This window comes from Rhinopithecus bieti, unplaced genomic scaffold (assembly GCF_001698545.2).
Source record: "Rhinopithecus bieti isolate Rb0 unplaced genomic scaffold, ASM169854v2 scaffold_50877, whole genome shotgun sequence".
NCBI classification, from domain to species: domain Eukaryota; kingdom Metazoa; phylum Chordata; class Mammalia; order Primates; family Cercopithecidae; genus Rhinopithecus; species Rhinopithecus bieti.
Genome location: NW_016821745.1, coordinates 4,334,056 through 4,353,001, shown reverse-complemented (window position 1 = coordinate 4,353,001; position 18,946 = coordinate 4,334,056).

Here is an 18,946-nt window from a genome sequence, read left to right as displayed (position 1 = left end):
AATTTAGTTATAAGATATTTGAATTTCTTTCTCAGATCAGAAACAAGACTTTAACTCTTACCACTTTTAATCAGCATCGTATTGGATATTCTAGCCAGTGCAATAAAGCAAGATAAATAAATAGATAAAAGTTACAGACATTGTGAGGGAAAAGCAACATTCTATATTTGCAGACAAAATGACTCTATTCACATATTACATTAAGGAATTTAAAATAGATTTCTACTATTTTAGTAAGTTCACTGTATATGTGGTCAGCATATAAAATCAATACATATATACCAGCAATGAACAATTTGATGACAAAATTTAAAATATCATTTTTTCACAGCATTGAAAACCTTCAATTCAAATACCCTGGAATGCATTTAATAAAAGATATTCAAATATTACATGCTGAAAACCACAAAAATTGCTGAAAAAAATTAAAGGTATCTAAATATAGGAGTAATAGATCATAGATTGAAGGATTTGATATTGCTAAGAGAGTAATTCTCCCAAAATTGATACATAGGCTTGATACAATCTACATGAATATTCCAGAAGGCTTTTTGTTTTGGTAGAAATTCATAACATGATTCTAAAATTTTTATGTGAGTGGGAAATATTTCTAAAAATATGAAAGTTGGACTTAACTACCCAATTTCAACACTTACTATAAATGTAAAATAATAAGGACAGTATCGTGCTGACATAAGGATATATGATACATTAATGGAACAGGGAGTTCAGAAATACCCCACTGAGCCAATGTAATTAATGCCGCAAGAAAAGCCTTTCAACAAATTGTGTTGGAAGCACTCTCTAGTAATATGCAAAAAAAGATGAACCTTGGTTCTTACATTGCTCTGCATGCAAAAATTAGTACAATATGGATTATAAACATGAAATCAATAGCTAGAACTATAAATGTTTGGGAGAAAAAATTAGAAGAAAATCTTTGCAACCTTAGGGTAGGCAAAGATTTCATGCATAAGGTGTGTATCAAAAACGCTATCCTTACAAATAAGAAAGTATTACGTTGACCTTTGTCAACTTATCATCATAAAAACATATAAAGAAAATCAATAGAGATGCCACAAACTGGGAGAAAATGTTCACATTACATATTTCTGAACAATGCTTGTACCCAGATTACATAAAAACTTCAACAAGTCAATAATTTATAAAACAACAACAACAACAACAAAAAAACTAAAGAAAGCAAGCACAAAAGATTTGAGCAGTTTACCAAAGAAGATATATGAATGTCCAACATAGATATCATTAGCTGTTTAGAGAAGTGCAAATTAAACCAATCGGTCAGATATTTACACCCGGTAGAATGGCTGAAATAAAATGACAAAACAAAATTGGAAATCTGGAATGAAATAGTACAACTACCTTGAAAAAGGATTTGATAGTTTCTTATAAAGATACCTCCATTCTGTGACCGAATAGTTCTACTCTTAGGTTTTAACCCAATGAAAATGAATTTTATGTCCACAAAAGCCTGGCAGCAAGAACAGGACACATTGCAGTATATACAAAGAAATGCTGCTCAGCAGTTTAAAAGGACACTTGCTAAAACACGTGACAACATGAAACAGTCTTAAGAACATTGAGTTAAGGAAGCCAGGTACATAGGAATATTTATTTTAAGATTTCATTTATATAAAGTTTATAAAAGGGTAAAAATAGATGATGATATAAACAGGACAGTTGTTTTCTTTGGTGGGTGAATTTATGGGAAGAGAATCTTTTTGAAATTATGGTAAAGTTCTGTGTTTTAATTTTCTTGGTGATTTATACAATTTTTAATTTATACAGATTTATGCAATTGCCAAACTCAGTGGACAATATACTGAGATGGGTGTATTTTAATGTATGAAAATTATGCCTCAATAAAACAGAATGAAGCAATTATGAAAATGATGTAATTTTCAACAAGAAATGTTAGTACAGTCTTTGTAAGCACATGCCATTTAATAATGATCTATGCAGAATGCTTTACTAAGCACTTTCATGTTAATGTTCCAACTTAATTTCACAATCAATGCATCACATTGTGATATTGTTCCCAAATTGAGAGGATCAATGGCCTACTATTGCCTCTTAGTTTAATGCTTCCCCAAGAAACAACAGTTGCTTTGTTGTTACATAATCCTTATCTCAGAAAACTGCCGCTGTGGGTAACTTGTTGCTGAGATCTCTGGTTTACCTATGAATGACAGCTTTTAATGTAGGATTATATTTTTATTTCAATTCATGCAATTGGAATTCTGACCTAGATCAGATTCACTCAATTATCCAAGTTCCAATATTTTCTTTGCCTTTATCAATGGGTGTTTGGAGCACCATCATACCCCACACCCTTCCCCTATCCCATGGTCTGGGGCAGGTGCTTCAATATGCACCGAGGGCACCACAAGCTTCCCAGGATCGTAATGCCCATCACATCAAACAGTACTTTCCTATTTATATGTCTGCTTCTATCCATCTTAGTCCCAGAGCTTTTCTGTTTGTGGGTAGAGAAGAAGTGATTTCTTATTCATCTGGTATCCTAGTGCTTATTATAGTGTCTGGGATTCAAGAATCAGTCAATAAATATTTACTGAATGACTGAACAAATGGGGCAAATGCCTCAGGAGAGACAGTCATCTTCTGGTCTGCCATATCTCACCAAAACCACAACGAATCATTGATTAATAAATTGTCTGGAAATAGTGCTCTCTTACGACGGACTTGATAATATTTTCATAGTAATATTTTTGTTGTGCTATCAAGTGCAGCTTGTTCAACTTTGATGGCACATCTTCTGAAAAGCTTTTCCTGAGACCTGTCCTTCCCAACCAGCCCCAGTCAGACGTAGACAGTGCTCCTCTGTGTGCTAAGGGTACCCTGCATTCATCTATCGTTGACCTTATCAGACTGAATAGAACTTGTTTGCTTCTCTGTCACTATATTGTATAGGACAGAGATTTTATCTGTTTTGTTTGTTGTACAGTCTCTAGCACTTTGGAGAGTTATTGTCTCATTGTAGTTACTCAGTAAAGATTGTTGAATGAATAAGGTTAATTTTATTGATTAAACATTCAATTAATGAATGTTTGAAACAACCCCTAAGATAAGAACCCAAACCATTCATTAATTGAATTCAATAATTCATTCAGCTCTGCAAACATAAAACATGTATACCCACACATATATTTAAACTTACCCATCTTTTTTATTGATTGTAATTTTTGTGTCTTATTTAATAATTCCCTCTTTATTCCAAAGAATTAATTGTCCTACATTTTTCTTCCAAGGTTTTAGGGTTTCCTTTTTACATATTGATACTTAGTTCGTCAATAAATGATTGTTATTTACGGTGTGACATGGTATCAATTTTTTCCATATGCATAATTAATTTCCTCAGCACTATTTGGTGAATAGTTGAGCATTTCTCCTCCAGTTTGTAATGTCATTTATCGAGGTTCTGTATGTGACTAGATCTTTTCTACTATCTATGTTGGCATTAAAACCGTTGTGTTTTAATTACTGAAGTTTTATAATAAATCTTTATACCTGGTCATATTTTGTTTTGCTCAATTTCTTCTCTCTTGATTTTATTGCTAGAAGTTTCAAAAAAGCATATTTTTTGTTTTATTAAGCTCATTTTTTTCTTTTAAATTTTATTCATTATCCATATGTCTGCTGTATTTTTAAAGCTTATTCTGACAAGGTTTTGTCTTCTTGAGAAACTTATTTTCAGTATTTCTCTTTTGTTAATACACAAATTTCCCTTGTTGGTCCTACTTTAGATGGCTATAATGTGGTACAATTCTTGTTATTCAGTTTTAAATGTCTCATAGTTTTCTATGTGAATAACTTATTAATTCATGAGTTATTTAGGATGGTCCATTTTTAAGTCCATGTTTGTTGCTGATTTCTAATTACTGGAAGTTTTGCCCTGAGAATCTGATCTGAAGGTGTGTCAGTTACAGTCCTGACAGGAAACAGATGCCACATTCCAATGGAGTAATTAAGGAAAGTTTAATGAAGGGCCTATTTACTAATGTGTGAACAGGGTTACAGGAAACCAAGAAGGGATCGCTGAAGCACTCCTAACCTACCAATGGTTGGGAGTCGTTACCCCCGTCAGGACTGAAGAGCTAAAGGGGAGAAAAGTTGACCAGAATGCAGAGATAGCAGCTGTTGTGGTAAGAAAGAGGTTGTGGCATTGGAAGGGAAACTTATTTAACCTGTGGCAACCCATTGTGGAAGAATCCAGGGAATAAATGCTTGATTTCACCCTCTCCCCCAAGCCAATCTCCTGCCAGTAATTCCCGTGAATCTAAACAAGAAGACGGCTGGCAAGGGAGCCATCGGGAAGTCCGTAAACTTAAGCCTCCTCGGGTACAAAGCAGATTAAAGAAAGCCAGAAGATGGATTTGGATGGTATTTTGAAAGTGTCCAGAACAGTTCATTCCTGTTGTCCCCTCAAAATCTCTCTTGTCCATCTTTTGTTCAAGTTAAAAGAAAGTGTTCTCGGCCGGGCGCGGTGGCTCAAGCCTGTAATCCCAGCACTTTGGGAGGCCGAGGCGGGCGGATCACGAGGTCAGGAGATCGAGACCATCCTGGCTAACACGGTGAAACCCCGTCTCTACTAAAAAAATACAAAAAACTAGCCGGGCGAGGTGGCGGGCGCCTGTAGTCCCAGCTACTTGGGAGGCTGAGGCAGGAGAATGGCGTAAACCCGGGAGGCGGAGTTTGCAGTGAGCTGAGATCTGGCCACTGCACTCCAGCCTGGGTGACAGAGCGAGACTCCTTCTCAAAAAATAAAAAAATAAAAAAAATAAAAAGAGAAAGTGTTCTCAACACAGGAGGCAACAAAGCCTCATAAGCGCCTTGTGTATGGAGTGCTGTCAGTACCCGAAACCTCAAATATTAGCCACAACAGTCTTCTCTGGATAGTGGGGGGTAGCTAGGGAGAAAATGAGCGATGACCTAGCATACAGCATAGCGACATACATCCCTGATTCTGTAGTTGGTCATGATGCCTGAGTTAATCATTACAATGGCCAGTTCCCAGGATTCCTTTCATATTCCCTTTGTGCTTTTACAGCTGCTTAGCTGGTTTGGGTTCTTATCTTAGGGGTTGTTTCAAACATTCATTAATGGATTATCCAAATTTTTGGTGTTCCCATTTGTATTGGGTTGTTGCATCTTTCCGTTGACCAGCGCTGTTGTGTAAGGGAGTTACAAGTCACCCAGTAGCTCTCCTGAGTTAAGACCTAGTCCTCCTTGCCCCTGTTGGGTGGCAATGGTGGCAATAGCTTGGTTGGGCAGACCTTTTATCTAGGCTTGGTAATCCTTCTAGTCCACAACATCTAGGGTTTCTCTTATCATCAAAGTTATATTGCTCAGATTCCACTTCATCATAATTATTTTTCCTTTGACACTAGGACCAACTTATCCCCAAAGGCAAGAAACAGTATCTTGAGGAGTTTACTCGTGGTAATAATAAAAGAGTCCATCCCATTTTTATCAAACATCTGCTTCTGGGCGTTGAGATACGTGGAATAAGATCAGTGGGTTCCATGGGCAGAAGCCTCTTGCTTCACTTCCTTTGATATAATAAGGATGCCTTATCAAAGGTGAAATTCTGTGAATGGCATTGCCATGAAGAAGACATTTGCTAAGTTCACCAATGATGGTGGTGTAGATACATTGTGGGTAGCAAAGGCAAATCCATGTCCAGAGTTGGGCCTCTCCCTGGGATGGGGCACAGCAACACCTGCCGTGCTGGAGAGAGGCTGGAATAATTAACCTGCCCCCAAGCACTGCCCTGTTCTGTGGAAAATGGTGCCAAATCAGAGGCTCAGTGCTGGCCTCTGCTCTTGGAAGGTTGGACAGTTAGTGAGGCAGGCATGGTGGAGAGAAACCCCCATTTCTGTGCATATGCATGCTATTCAATGCTGTTGTCACAACTGCTTTATTTGTGTCCTTTAGACCAGCAGTCTCCAACCTTCTTGGAAACAGGGACTGATTTCATGGAAGACAATTTTTCCATGGACCGGGGGAATGGGGGGATGGTTTGGGGATGATTCAAGTGCATTACATTTATTGTGCACTTCATTTCTATTATTGTCACATTGTAATGTGTAATGAAGTAACCACACAACTCACCATAATGGAGAATCAGTGGGAGCCTGAGCTTGTTTTCCTGCAACTAGATGGTCCTGTCTGGGAGTGATGGGAGACAATGACAGGCCATCAGGCATTAGATTCTCATAAGGAGCACACAACCTAGCTCCCTTGCATACACTGTTCACACAATAGCGTTCACACTCCTATGAGAATCTAATGCCACTGCTGACCTGACAGCAGGTGGAGCTCAGGCGGTAACGTGAGCAGTGAGGAACAGCTATAAATACAGATGAAGCTTTGATTTTATTGCTAGAAGTTTCAAAAAAGCATATTTTTTGTTTTATTAAGCTCACTTGCCCGCCATTCACCTCCTGCTGTGTGACCTGGTTCCTAATAGGCCACAAACCAGTACTGGTCCATGGCCTGGGGGTTGGGGACCCCTGCTTTGGACCAATGCACAGGTGGCTGGAGGAGACACTAATATTTGCCACATGGGTTATCTTTTCAACTTGATTATTGGAAGCCTGTGTCTCACTGGATGGTCTCTGGGTGGGTGGGGGCAGTTGTAGGGGAAACAAGTATCTTCCTAACTATGACAACTCCAAGAGCTAGTTATCTATATACTTTTTTTTTCAGACTACTTTGTCGTCCATCTTCCAAACTTGTTATTTTTAAGTTTTTGGGCAGTGGTCCAATATGATAGCCCATGCCAATGAATCAAGATCGTTCTGGGTAACTCAGGCCATCTCTCATTCCACAGAAATCCACAGTCTGATTTATTTCCTGGATTCTGCTCCCTGGAAGGATTTTTCTCTACTACTGTCTTTTAGAGTTATCCCTGTGTGGAGCTACAATACACTTTTGACTGGTTATGTGTGTATTATGCAAAGTCATCTGTAATCAGTACTATACTTTTGGTTAATTCATAAGAAACCCCTATGAGGCCACAGACATATGTTAAGGACAAAATATAGACACAGCAACAGGCAATGGTACCAGATGAGTGAACTACCCAGCTACTTGTGTAATTTACTTAGGCCTGTTCTAATATAAGCTGTTTCCAATGTATATGTGAATACTACAATTAATATCTGATTTTATGACTTGGTAGATCAGAAAAAACACAGTTGATGGGCAGTTTAAATTGCACAGTCACTTGGTATCTTACGGTCAAGCATTAACTTTCTGCCAGGATCAAGAGGAGGCCAGGACCTGCTTATCAAACGGAGGATACTTGCTGGCAGAAGAGGGCCCAGCTTCATTCCAGAACCCAGGGGACCTATGCAGTGACTTGTCAAAGTCACTATAGAATATCTCATCTGTCTTACACACAGGAAATGCTATTGTATGTGTTAAAGCAGAAGCCCTAAGGGACAAGACAGCTTGAACTACTTCCTGAACCTTCTTTCTCTTTGCTCCCTCCACTTTCCACATGGGCAATCTTGGAGGTTAGCCAGTAATTATAATATAGAGGCATGCTGAAATATCCTGTATGTGTCCTTCAAAATGCATGGTCTGTCAAAGGTTATGTACTTTTTTGACATCAATGCTACAAAGTGTTACGGAATATCTCTCACTTCAGAGGAGCTACTCTAACATACCTGAGACCGCCGGCTCTCTGGAAAACTTTATCGCTGTGGTAGATTCCCAAGTATTTGTGAACGTTTTCTGTCACCTTCTTTGACACTTGCTCCTTCTCCTCATCAGATTCATTTAGCAAAATGTTATTGACATACTGGGATGCTTGTGGGATGTGAAGATATTCCAGTTCTCTCTGATTTGTCTTATGATCAAAACAAGAGAGTTAGCATAACTGTGAGATGAGATCGTGAAGGTGTACTGATGCTCCTGCCACATGAGGGCGAATGGTTTCCGAGAATCTTTCCTGATAGAAATGCAGAAACATTATACACCAAGTCAACGGCCGCATCGGGGTGGCAGGGCCATGTTGGTTTGTTTCAGTAAAGATACCACACATGGAGCCACAGCTACATAGCATTAACCCCAAGGAATCTTGGGGAATTACTGCAGTCATTCCCCAAGATTCAACTGGTTTTTGCATCATATAAACAGGCCAGGCAGATAGGCATGTGCAATTATTCTTACCCTACAGGTTCAATGCTGTTGTCACAACTACCTTATTTGTGTTTAGGATTGTGCTAGCATCAATCCCTAAAGTGCCCCCAGGTATGTGGTATTGCTTTTGGTGGAGAGAATGTGGTTCTAGGGGCTCTCACTTGACTTTTTCTACCACGATAGTCTTCACTCCACAGTTCAGTGTAGGGATCCCACCAGTTACTAAGCATAACCTACTTTCAATACATGTTCTGAGGCTGGGGAAATAAACACAGAATGTGCCTGTTATTCCATGGGGCTCACTGTAATATGGAGTCAAGCTGAGAATATCTGTGGCCCACTTCCATAAGCCCACCTGTGGGAACATTATTTTTAGCTTATCTGAGAATTAGCATTAGTTTAGGGCCAGAATATGATAACCTTCAGAAGACTCTCTGTCTTTTCTTTTGGTCACTAAACAGCCATTGCCACAAAGTGGTTTCAAATTCCATTTGTGAGGCTTACCGTGGTGACCGTGGCCAGGGGGACAGGGGTGGATTCCCAGTATATTCCTTTGAGCACAAACATACATGAGGCCAAGAGAGGCAACAGAGAGGTACCAGAGTGCATGTGGCTTAACCCAACATCTCAGCTATCAGCGTCCTCAGCTCTGCGCCTTTACTAGCCCAGCAAAGGGGTCTGACATTTCGGGGGGTGGGGGGGGGCGCTCCTTCTCCTCCCTGCACTGAAAAAAGTGTCTGCCAGCCCCATGCAGGTGCTTTGGGCATTTATGAGAACAGGTGGACAAGGAGAGAGATGAACAGGACTAGAACAAGAAGAAGAAGAAGGAAAGAACATAGCGAGAGGAGCTATGTTCAGAATAAAGAACTGAGAAGAAGGAAGGACAGGGCAGGTAGAGACTTAGAGGAGGCAGAGAAGCAGTAGAAAGAACAGGTGTTATTTCGCTTGTTTTAGAAAGTAGGAGAGGAACGAAGGGAACAGTATCCGGGGGGAAAAGATAAGGGCTAATTTTGGAGCAGGTAAAAGGGGACGTGAGACACGTTGCTGGGTATTAGATGTTAGCCTGTCTCTAATAACCTTTTAGGCTTGCCAGTGAAAAGTGAAATTCCATTTTAGTTATTTTTTCTCCTGCTTGGACAATATTTTTAAAATTATCTGTGCTGGAGCTCTTGCGGTGTGAATCAAATGGATTGCGGCTTCAACAGGGATCCATAAGCTCCTGACCCCAGACTCTCCTGGAGACAAGGTCTCTGCACTGCAGGGAGGGGTCGGAGGCAGTCACCTCGCTCGGCGACAGGCAGCTCAGCGTCACCAAGTGAAAATTAGGATCAGAAAAAGGATGCTGCATTCCAGGGCCAAACGCTGCAGACGTCTCTGTTATGCTCACGGTTTGTCTTCCCTCCACTTTTACTTGCCAAAGAACAGGGAAGAGATATCTTTTTTCCCTTTTTCTGGGTTGATACAGAGAGAGTGGCACTGACAGGCTCACCCTTCTGTAGAGCCTCACATTGGCCACGAGGAGGCAGTGTTGTCTGCCGCTCGAACTTGGCTGCCCAGGTGAGAAGGTCTCATTGTGGGAACTGGAAGGGAAGCCTGGGATTCGAGATTATTATCAAAAAAAAAAAAAAAAAAAAAAAAAAAAAAAAAAAAAAAGGGAAAAGGTGGGGGGGGAGAAAAAGGCCAGGGAACTAGGATCCGAGGTAAGCCCCCGTGGCAAGTGTGAAGACAGAGCAAGACAGAGACAGATGAAATAAGGGGTTTCTTGAAGAGTTCTGATGTACAGGTTACCTCCAACACTAGTGAATTCCCATCTCCACTAGAATTTTGGCAGAGACGACATGATCCCCTGTCAGGCGGGTGTAGGAGGAAATCTACCTCAAGAGGCTGATTTACCAGGAAACGTCTGACGTTCAATGGCTTTGTCGAATGAGTTCCATCAGGCAGGGGCCACTGCCTCTTCATCTTTCTTCCAGCACCTGGTGTGTGTCCACCTTCCAAGAAGGTTTGTCAAGTGAATGATTTAGTAAAGCTTCTGACCGTTGTGGAGATGGTATATTTGAAGGCACAGAGCCTAGGTCTTCATATCAGTCCTGCAACCTTAGCTGGGTGTCCTTGAGAAATAATTTCTTCTGTCTGAGCCTCAACTCTCTGTGTATAATATCCTACACAGATATAAAATCTAATTCTCCTGAATGCTAGGCTGCAGGATATATGTTTTTGAAGGGATAAAATGGTTATGAATAAGAAATACAGTTTATTCTTTTGCTATTTTGGACTTCTTAGGGTGAAGTAAATTTCATACGTGGAGGTTCTTAGAGACTTGCCTAAGAAACTCCAAGGGGTCGAGGTGGGGAGTGGGTTAAAGTAACTGTTGTCTGAGCAAGGAACACAAAACAGCTAGAGAGCCTGTCGACTTGACTTATGCCCTGGACAGCTGCCTTCATGGTTCGAGAGGAGATTCTCCTGCTGCCCTGTCAGAAGGACGGTAATATGGGTGGCTGCGTTGCTGTTGAACCTCCCAAATTCTCCCTGATGGGCCTCAGGCCATTGCAACGCTAGATTGTAAGAATCTTGGAGGCAGATCTTACGTTTCATCCAGCCAGCAACTCTTGCTCAATCTGCTCTGCAAATTCCTTGTACGCTTGACTAAGATTTTCCAGAGATGTGTCTTCTGGGTACAGACACCCTGACAACCTCTCCATATACGGTAAAATGTGTGTGTTTGCATCACCAAACATGAATCTTATATTTTCATTTAATCTTCATCTGTTCTTTCTCTGGGGGCCACTGATCGAGTCACTCCATCCAAGTCAGAAGCACCACCACATGCACCTGGAACTTTTGGACTCCATTTCATTTTCTGCTCCACTGTGACTATTTTAATAACTTCATATCTTCATTTTATGGGGGGGGGGGGCGTCTGGAATGTTGGAATTGCTTCTAAGGCATTTTATTACCCTCTATTATGACTTTCCTCACTCCTCCAAAGTCGTGTGAGCTCACTGAAATATCTTGGTATGCCCAGTGTCTTTCATTGTGTGATACCTAGAGCACTCAAATAAACGTTTGTGAAATAATGAGATATAGGAATGGCCTCTAAGCTCTGCAGCCAAGGAGAAGATTGCCACCCATGAAAACCAACTCAGTCAGGGAGGCTTGCCGTTTGGCTTTCTGGGAGACGCATGCAAATGCCTACTTTAAGGAACACAGATGTTTGTATGAGCACAGGCTTCCGTGAAATCACCTCTTAATACGTGTAAAATTTTAATGAACGTAATCTCAGCCTTGTAGGTAGGCAGAGCGAATAGTACTTTTCTAAGGGTTTAGTTGCAAGATGAGAAAATTGAACCTTAGAGGGGTTAACTGCTGGCCAGGGTCACGTAGCTAATACATTATTGTGTTGTGCAAGAAATTGCATCTCTCAGCTTTGACTGCGTTGCCCTTTCTCCATTGTGCCTCATGTCTCATGACTTGTGGAGTGAACGACTGGTGGATACCAGCTGGTAGATGTTTATAATGTGTGTCTCTGACCTCTGCCTCAATAATTGTGCAGATGCTTTGAATTTGAGCTGAAGGAAGATAAGCGTTAACTGGTGAAGTTAAGTGGTTTAAAATGCATTTTGAGATATTTAACCCAGACATGAATTACTGACAGGTAAATACAATGAATATGGAGAAACCTCTTCTCTGCCAGTGAATAACACATTGCTTTTGGGCAAGTAGGTATATTCAAGGAGATTGTCTTTCCCAGCTACACTTAAAAAGTTTAGCACATGAATAATTGAGCAACTTCCTGGCACACTCAATATTTATTTGTAAGCCTGCTCTGGGCAGAAAAAGAGAAAAAATATTTTGAAGGCAAGTTTTGCATTAGCTAGGAGTTTATTTGTTTGCCAGAAGATTACATAATTCTATTTGCAAAGAAGCATATTGGTATGTCTTACTATTTTCTTGTTGATATATTGATGTAGTATATTAGACAAATTAGAAAGGAGAAGGGTAAAAATCTGCCTCGTTGTGTACATGTGTGGGCTGCAGAAGATTAGAATACAACTTGCAGGATCTGTTTGCCCATCCATTATGATCATTATTGCACTCTTCAATCTTCTATTGTGGGTAGAATTTTTTTTTTTCCTGTTTCTTCTCTCCAGCAAGCCTGGCAGCGAGGCCAGCAGGGAACACAGAGCTTTACACAGAGTAGATGCTCAGTGACTGTTGCGTGAATTTTTCTTTTTAAAATGCTTGTCACATCATCTTTATGAAATGTAAGTTCCGTGCATGTGAAGGAGCAGATAGTGTTGCATCTGTCCACAGCCTGAGGGCGGGTGATGGGGGAGGTGCTGGGGAGTCCCATTCGTAGAAAGCTAGTACTGCCTGCTTCTGTTAGTTCTTGGGTCTAATGAGGAGCTAAGGTCGAACTTGTGTGAGGAGGAGAGTGGTTTTGGTAACATTAATCAAAAGACAGAATTCTGGGCGAGTCAACACTGGCAGTCTGGGAAATGAACTCAGAATGTCGGATAAACAATGTGTCTTATTTAGACCCGGAAGTCTCCCTGATTGTGCATTCATTTCTTCATTCGCTGAATGAATAGTTTTTAAACTCCTTTTATGTGCCGGGAACTGTTCTAGGTGTAGAAATACACCCGGGAGCAAAAGAAACAAAAATCTGTGCCCTCTGGGTCTTACACTCTACTGGAGAAAATGGAACAAAAACAATACCAGGAGCATGTGACATCATAAGAGTGGAGACTGTATAAACAGTCACTTTGGGAGGCTGAGGCTGGTGGAACACCTGAGGTCAGGAGATGGACCAGCCTGGTCAGCATGGCAAAACCCTGTCTCTACTAAAAATACAAAAAATTAGCTGGGCATGGTGGTGGGTGGCTGTAATCCCAGCTACTTGGGAGGCTAAGGCAGGAGAATGGCATGAACTTGGGAGGCAGAGCTTGCAGTGAGCCAAGATCGCACAACTGCACTCCAGCCTGGGCAACAGAGCAAGATTCTGTCTCAAAAAAAAAAAAGATTGACTGTAAGATGCAGCTCGTTTCTCATGGACTGGAGACATTTGTGAAACAGGGGCAGGATTCTGCGGTTACCTTTCCAGCTGGGAATTTGACATAACTAAGCCTTCCCAGGACTATATTCCTCAGAGGAAGAAGCAATCAGAATTGCTGCATATATTTAAACATTCATTATCAAAAATAAACCTGCTGCATTTAAATAGCTTTAACCCAATGGAAGTTATTTGTTTCTCACAGGAGGGCATCAAAACAGAGATCTGGTGTTAACTCAGGGCTTTGCCAAGCAAATATAAACAACAAAGTTTGGACGTAAGAGAATGCTTGGCTATGCTTTGCTTTGCCAACACTTACTTCCCTCTCCCTCTCATTTTGTATCTTTGTATTTATCATCTCTCTCCCCCTCTTTCTCCCTGGTCCCCCCGCCATGATCTGTGTCTTGCATGCTATTGCTGCCTCATAGGTTTCCATCAGAAAAGTCAATGCTTGATTCATGGTGCGAGTGTTATTTCCAGTTATGTAAATATTGGTGCGTTTGCCTTTTCCCTCTATTCTGAATGGTCAGATTTTTTTAGAAGCATGGCAGATTGAGAGACAGAATAGGAGGCAGGTTTTCCTGTCAATCATGTTTTCTAAAATAAGTTTTGCTGCTATTTATTCCTCTACCCTCCTTCCTGTTTTTGCCTTCTAAGTCCTCTCTGCATATGTGTGGGGGTGGGTAGAGGGGACTGAATTATAGAGATGCATCAGTGTGCTTTCTTGCTCTAAGGCTGGACCATTTGGTTCAGGCACAGGCAGGGCTGTGGGAGACAGAAGAGGGGGTTTACTTTCCTGCCCCCCACCCTTGATTCCTGGTTCTAGAGGCATCCCTTGTCTCCATAGCTTCAGCCTTGGTGAGTGTCCCCTTTACTGCTCCAGCTCTTCCAGGATGCTCTGGTTCCTCTTTGTATACCATTGGGCCTAGGAAGGGCCCCACCTTTTTCATTGCTAATAGTTGCTGAGTGCTTCAACATCCTTGTGCCTATCCCTTATTGGAAATTCTCTCTAGAATTCCATTTGAACAGACTTCTTTTTCCAGCTGGGTCCTGACAGATATTGTAAATCTATTGTAAATCTAAATAGATTTACAGCTACTATAAAACTATTTAAATAAAATGTTGATGAAAACATTACTATTTTGAAAAAAACCCCACAATTTAAAGAAAAAAAAACCATGAAGATATAATTTAGATACTATGTTTTCCTTAATCATCTTAAATTATTGCCTCCATGAACCCTATTTTTCTTCCAGCTTCAAGGGGTCACTTCTTTAAAATCACGCTTAGTTCTTCAATTTCAGGTTAGAAATCCTTCTCAAAGGATCTCTTTGACCCGCAGGCATCTCAGCTTCAGAGTGAGCTGAGCAGAGAGACGCACGCCTGTAACAGTAGAAAGGGCAACTGGGGAAGGAGTCCGGGTGGGGAGCAACAAACTTCCACCTCGGGGAAAACATCACTGAGCAGCTGACACTGAACGGCCTTGCAGGATGCCTAGGATGAGGGTGAGACACAGCAGGTGTCTTTCACTTGTGACAATCTCAGCCCTCGTGCAACTGGAGAAAAGACAGGTAGAGTTCAGGGTATTTGGGGAACATGAGTAGTGTGGTGAAATTGAAGCTGGGTGGGAGGGTGGGGGCCGTGGGCGCGCCAGCTCGGGGAGGCTGAGGTCACCCCTCGCCATCGCCCAAATTCACAGCCTGCTATTAAGGCAATTTTCCAAAGGTTCTACTTCCCCCCTTCTTTGAGAATGCCATTTACTCTTCCTTTCTTATTGAATGGGGTAAGAAATATTCTCTCTCTGTCAGTGTGATAGCTGCTATTAAGAAAAAAATGATCTGAAGGAAATGATTTTCACCTTTTTTGTGAAAAAAAAGGCATCAAGGTACAATTTAGGTATTTACCGTACAAAATCTACAATTTAGAAAAGATACATTTTGACCTTTTCTTATTTTAATTCTTTGTCTTTTAAATTGTAGAGTTTGGATTACTCCTAAAAATGTAAATAATGATTACACTAAGATGATTCTGCTTTTCAGCACACACTCCTGCTTGAGTTTCAACATTAAGTTCTCATGCATCTATTTGCTTGAGGGTTGGAACAGATTTTAGGAAGAACATTTGAAGGCTCAAAAATGATTTCATTGCAACCTCTTTGTCTTCTGACCTCCTCTGTTTATCTCATTTCTCCCTTCCCTTCCTTGCTTGTTTTCAGGTTCCTTTATTGCTTCTCTTCTACAAATCCTCACCTTTCCACACACTTTTACCCCCAAGTGGGGCACTTGTCCTATGGGGCCCCCAGGAATGGAAAGACTTGAGCCCAGTGCCCTCCACTTGGCTTCACCAGCCTTCTCTAAGTGCGCCCTTGGCCAGGGATTTTCCCGGGATTATGGTGGCACTGGAAATAGAAAAATGGGCGATGTAAGGGAAGATGCTATTCGTGACAGGGCCTGAGCACTGAGTAAAGAGATGGGAAAGATTTACAGTTGACTCTGAGTTTGTAAGCCTGAGAAATGGGAGCAAGGAGGATCATTTGAGAGAAGGAGAGGTGAGAAGGATGAGGAGAGGAGAACTCAAGAGGATGGGAGGATGTTTGGAAAAACGTTGTGATAAAATGCATATGCTCATGGAAAATGGCATGATGGTCGTCCCATTAGCATGAGTCACCTGCATGTCTTGTGGGAGGGAAAGAGGCAGCAGAAAAAGGAAGCCATCCAGGCTTGATTCCTGGGACCTGTGGGGAAGCACAGTGGGGGTGCTGGTGACCTTAAAGTTCTAGTCCCTAGATGACAGAGAATGGTAGGAAATTGGTGAACGTAGGCTTTGTTCCAGAAATTATTCTAGAAAAATTGATGTAAATGCAAACTTTGATAATGGTACTGTATTAGTTCATTCTCATGCTGCTATTAAAGACATACTGAGCCTAGGTAATTTATAAAGGAAAGAGGTTTTCTTATTTTCACAGTTCAGCATGGCTGGGGAGGCCTCAGGAAATTAACAATCATGGCAGAAAGGGAAGCAAACACGTCCTTCTTCACATGGCAGCAGCAAGGAGAAGTGGTGAGCATAAGTGGGAAAAGTTCCTCATGAGCCCTCACTCACTGTCAGGAGAACAGCAGCATGGGGATAACCGGATAACCACCCTCATGATTCAGTGACTCCCACTGGGTCCCTCCCACGACACGTGGGGATGGTGGGAACTACAGGGTGAGATTTGGGTGGTGACGCAGCCAGACCATATCAGGTACCATGTGAACTATGTGAGTTCCATTTTACAGAGGAGAAAACTGATGCTCATAAGTATCTTGCCCAATGCCATATGGCTATCAAGTGTTAGAACTAGAATTTGAAAATAAATATGACAAACTGACAAGTTTCTGCCCTTTTTAAGAAGCTATGTTGCTTATCTGGGAGGTCCTGGGCACTTGGCTGGAGACACATAGGGCCTCTTGGCATGGATAGGCATGAGGTTTTGTCACTTTGCTCCTCCTGTCCCCACACCAACCACTCCCACCCCAAGAAATATTTGTTCAGTGCCCATTATGGGCCAGACTCAGGAATGTGGCCATGAACCGGGGGTTCTCTGCCCTCACTAAACTTCCTTTTTAGGGAGGAGCTTCAAAATAAATAAGGTAAACAAACTAGATAATTTAAGACATGGTGAGTGCTCTGAAGAAAGTGCAAGATGGAGACGCAGTACAGAGGGGAATCAGGTTAGTCACTTAGGATAGCTCAGAAAGGGCTTCCTGAGGGTGTGACTTTTGAACCAAGACCTCAGTGATGATGGAGACTCACCGATGGGAAGACCTGGGGAAGGGCTTCTCCAGGGAAGCTCGGGGGCAGGTTCTAGAAGGGAGGCAGGGCTGACTGGGCTTGGGGACATGCTGTGTGTGAGGAAGCAGTGGTTTTCTTCCTAACCTTTATAGGGTCCTACCTGTCTTGACTCTCGCCAGCTTCTTACCTACAAACAACCGGATGCAATGGGTCCTACTTACCCTCTAGGGAGAAAAGATCATGCAAGCTGCTCTTTGCTATCATTTAGAATTGTAGACTTTTTCTTTATTGCAGAGCACTGTGTTAACCAGGCTAGGGGTGGGGGACACAGAAACTCTGAAGTCACCAGGAAAACTTCACAGCAAGCCTCTGACTGTGACTATTCCCTGCCTTCGTCTGGCAGAAAGGACTCTATGTAGCTGCCCCCATACTTGGCCAGACGTGAAGAGTTCTTTCTGCCCTCTGTATCTGTCCTCGATCCTCCCTCTCGCTCGTTCTCTTCTCCTGGAATGGGTTCCGGCCACATTGTGCCTCCTGCTCTGGTCTTTTTCCTTCTTCCTGCTTCCCAAGTTTACACCAGGCTACTTATTAACACAGGACCAGGTGTGTTATAAGCATCAGTGTGTATTGTGTGTGTGGAAGAGCTTCAGTGGAGCACCTGAGAAAAACAAAAAACCAACCTTGCAGGTATTAACCACAATAGCTCCAGTCTGGGACTCCAGCAGACTGAGGCCTGAGCACACTCACTCTTTTTCAGTGAAGGAGCCAGGACGTTGCCGAGTGCTGTGAAAATGTCCTTTCGGTGTTCCAACACCTTATAAGAGCTTGCTTATTTCCCCAGTACAGAAATTCACGGTGATCGTAAAAATTAGGAAAACACAGAAAAGTAGTTCAAGTAGCCACTGGTAATTGCAGTTAGTATTATGTTTACTTTTTAATAAAAGTCAGATGAAATAATGAGATGGAATTACGTAAGAATATTAAAAGGTAAAGCACGGCAAAAATTAGTCTAACCATCATTTTATGGCTGTACAGTAATCCTATAAGGTGGATAAATCATAGTTTTTTAAAGATCTACCCTACTGGTGTATATTTAAATTCTAGCCAATTTTTCCAAAAAAATGTAATAAGCAACTGTGTGCATTCTTACACAGCTCAATATTCTTAGTCTCTCAGCCCAGATTCAGATTATACCATTATTGAATGAAAAAGTATAAATATTTCTAATGCTCTTGATACCTATTGCCCAAGCAAGTTCTAGTTTCTGTGAGAGCCATAGACTGATTTGTGAGGTAGCCGCCTGGCCACCCCGGAGGGCCCTACTCCAAGGTAGCTGTGTGCTAGTTTGTCCCTGTGTGGCTGATCATGTGGTCCCATGGTGGGCTGGGAGAGGTAAAGTAGAGAAATGGAGGTCAGGGAATAGAGGGAAGGGCAAACTTGGGGATGTGGCAGGAAGCCCTTGTCCAGGAGAGTTCACATGGGTGAAGACATTGAGACACCTGAACAGAGGCCCTGGAAGGCCAAGGCCCTTCAGCCTGGAGATTCTTCCCCCTGGGACCAGTCTGGACGAGGGTGTGGAATGCCTATACCTGTGAAGCCTGGCGAAATTCTTTTTTTTCTGAGATGGAGTCTCACTCTGTCACCTAAGCTGGAGTGCAGTGGCGCAGTCTCGGCTCACTGCAAGCTCTGCCTCCTGGGTTCAAGTGATTCTCCTGCCTCAGCCTCTTGAGTAGCTGGGATTACAGGCACCTGCCACCACGCCTGGCTAATTTTTGTATTTTAAGTAGAGTCAGAATTTCACCATATTGGCTAGGCTGGTCTCGAACTCCTGACCTTGTGATCTGCCCGCCCTGGCCTCCGAAAGTGCTGGGTTACAGGCGTGTTCCACTGTACCTGGCCAGAAATTCATTATGATTTGGAATATAAACT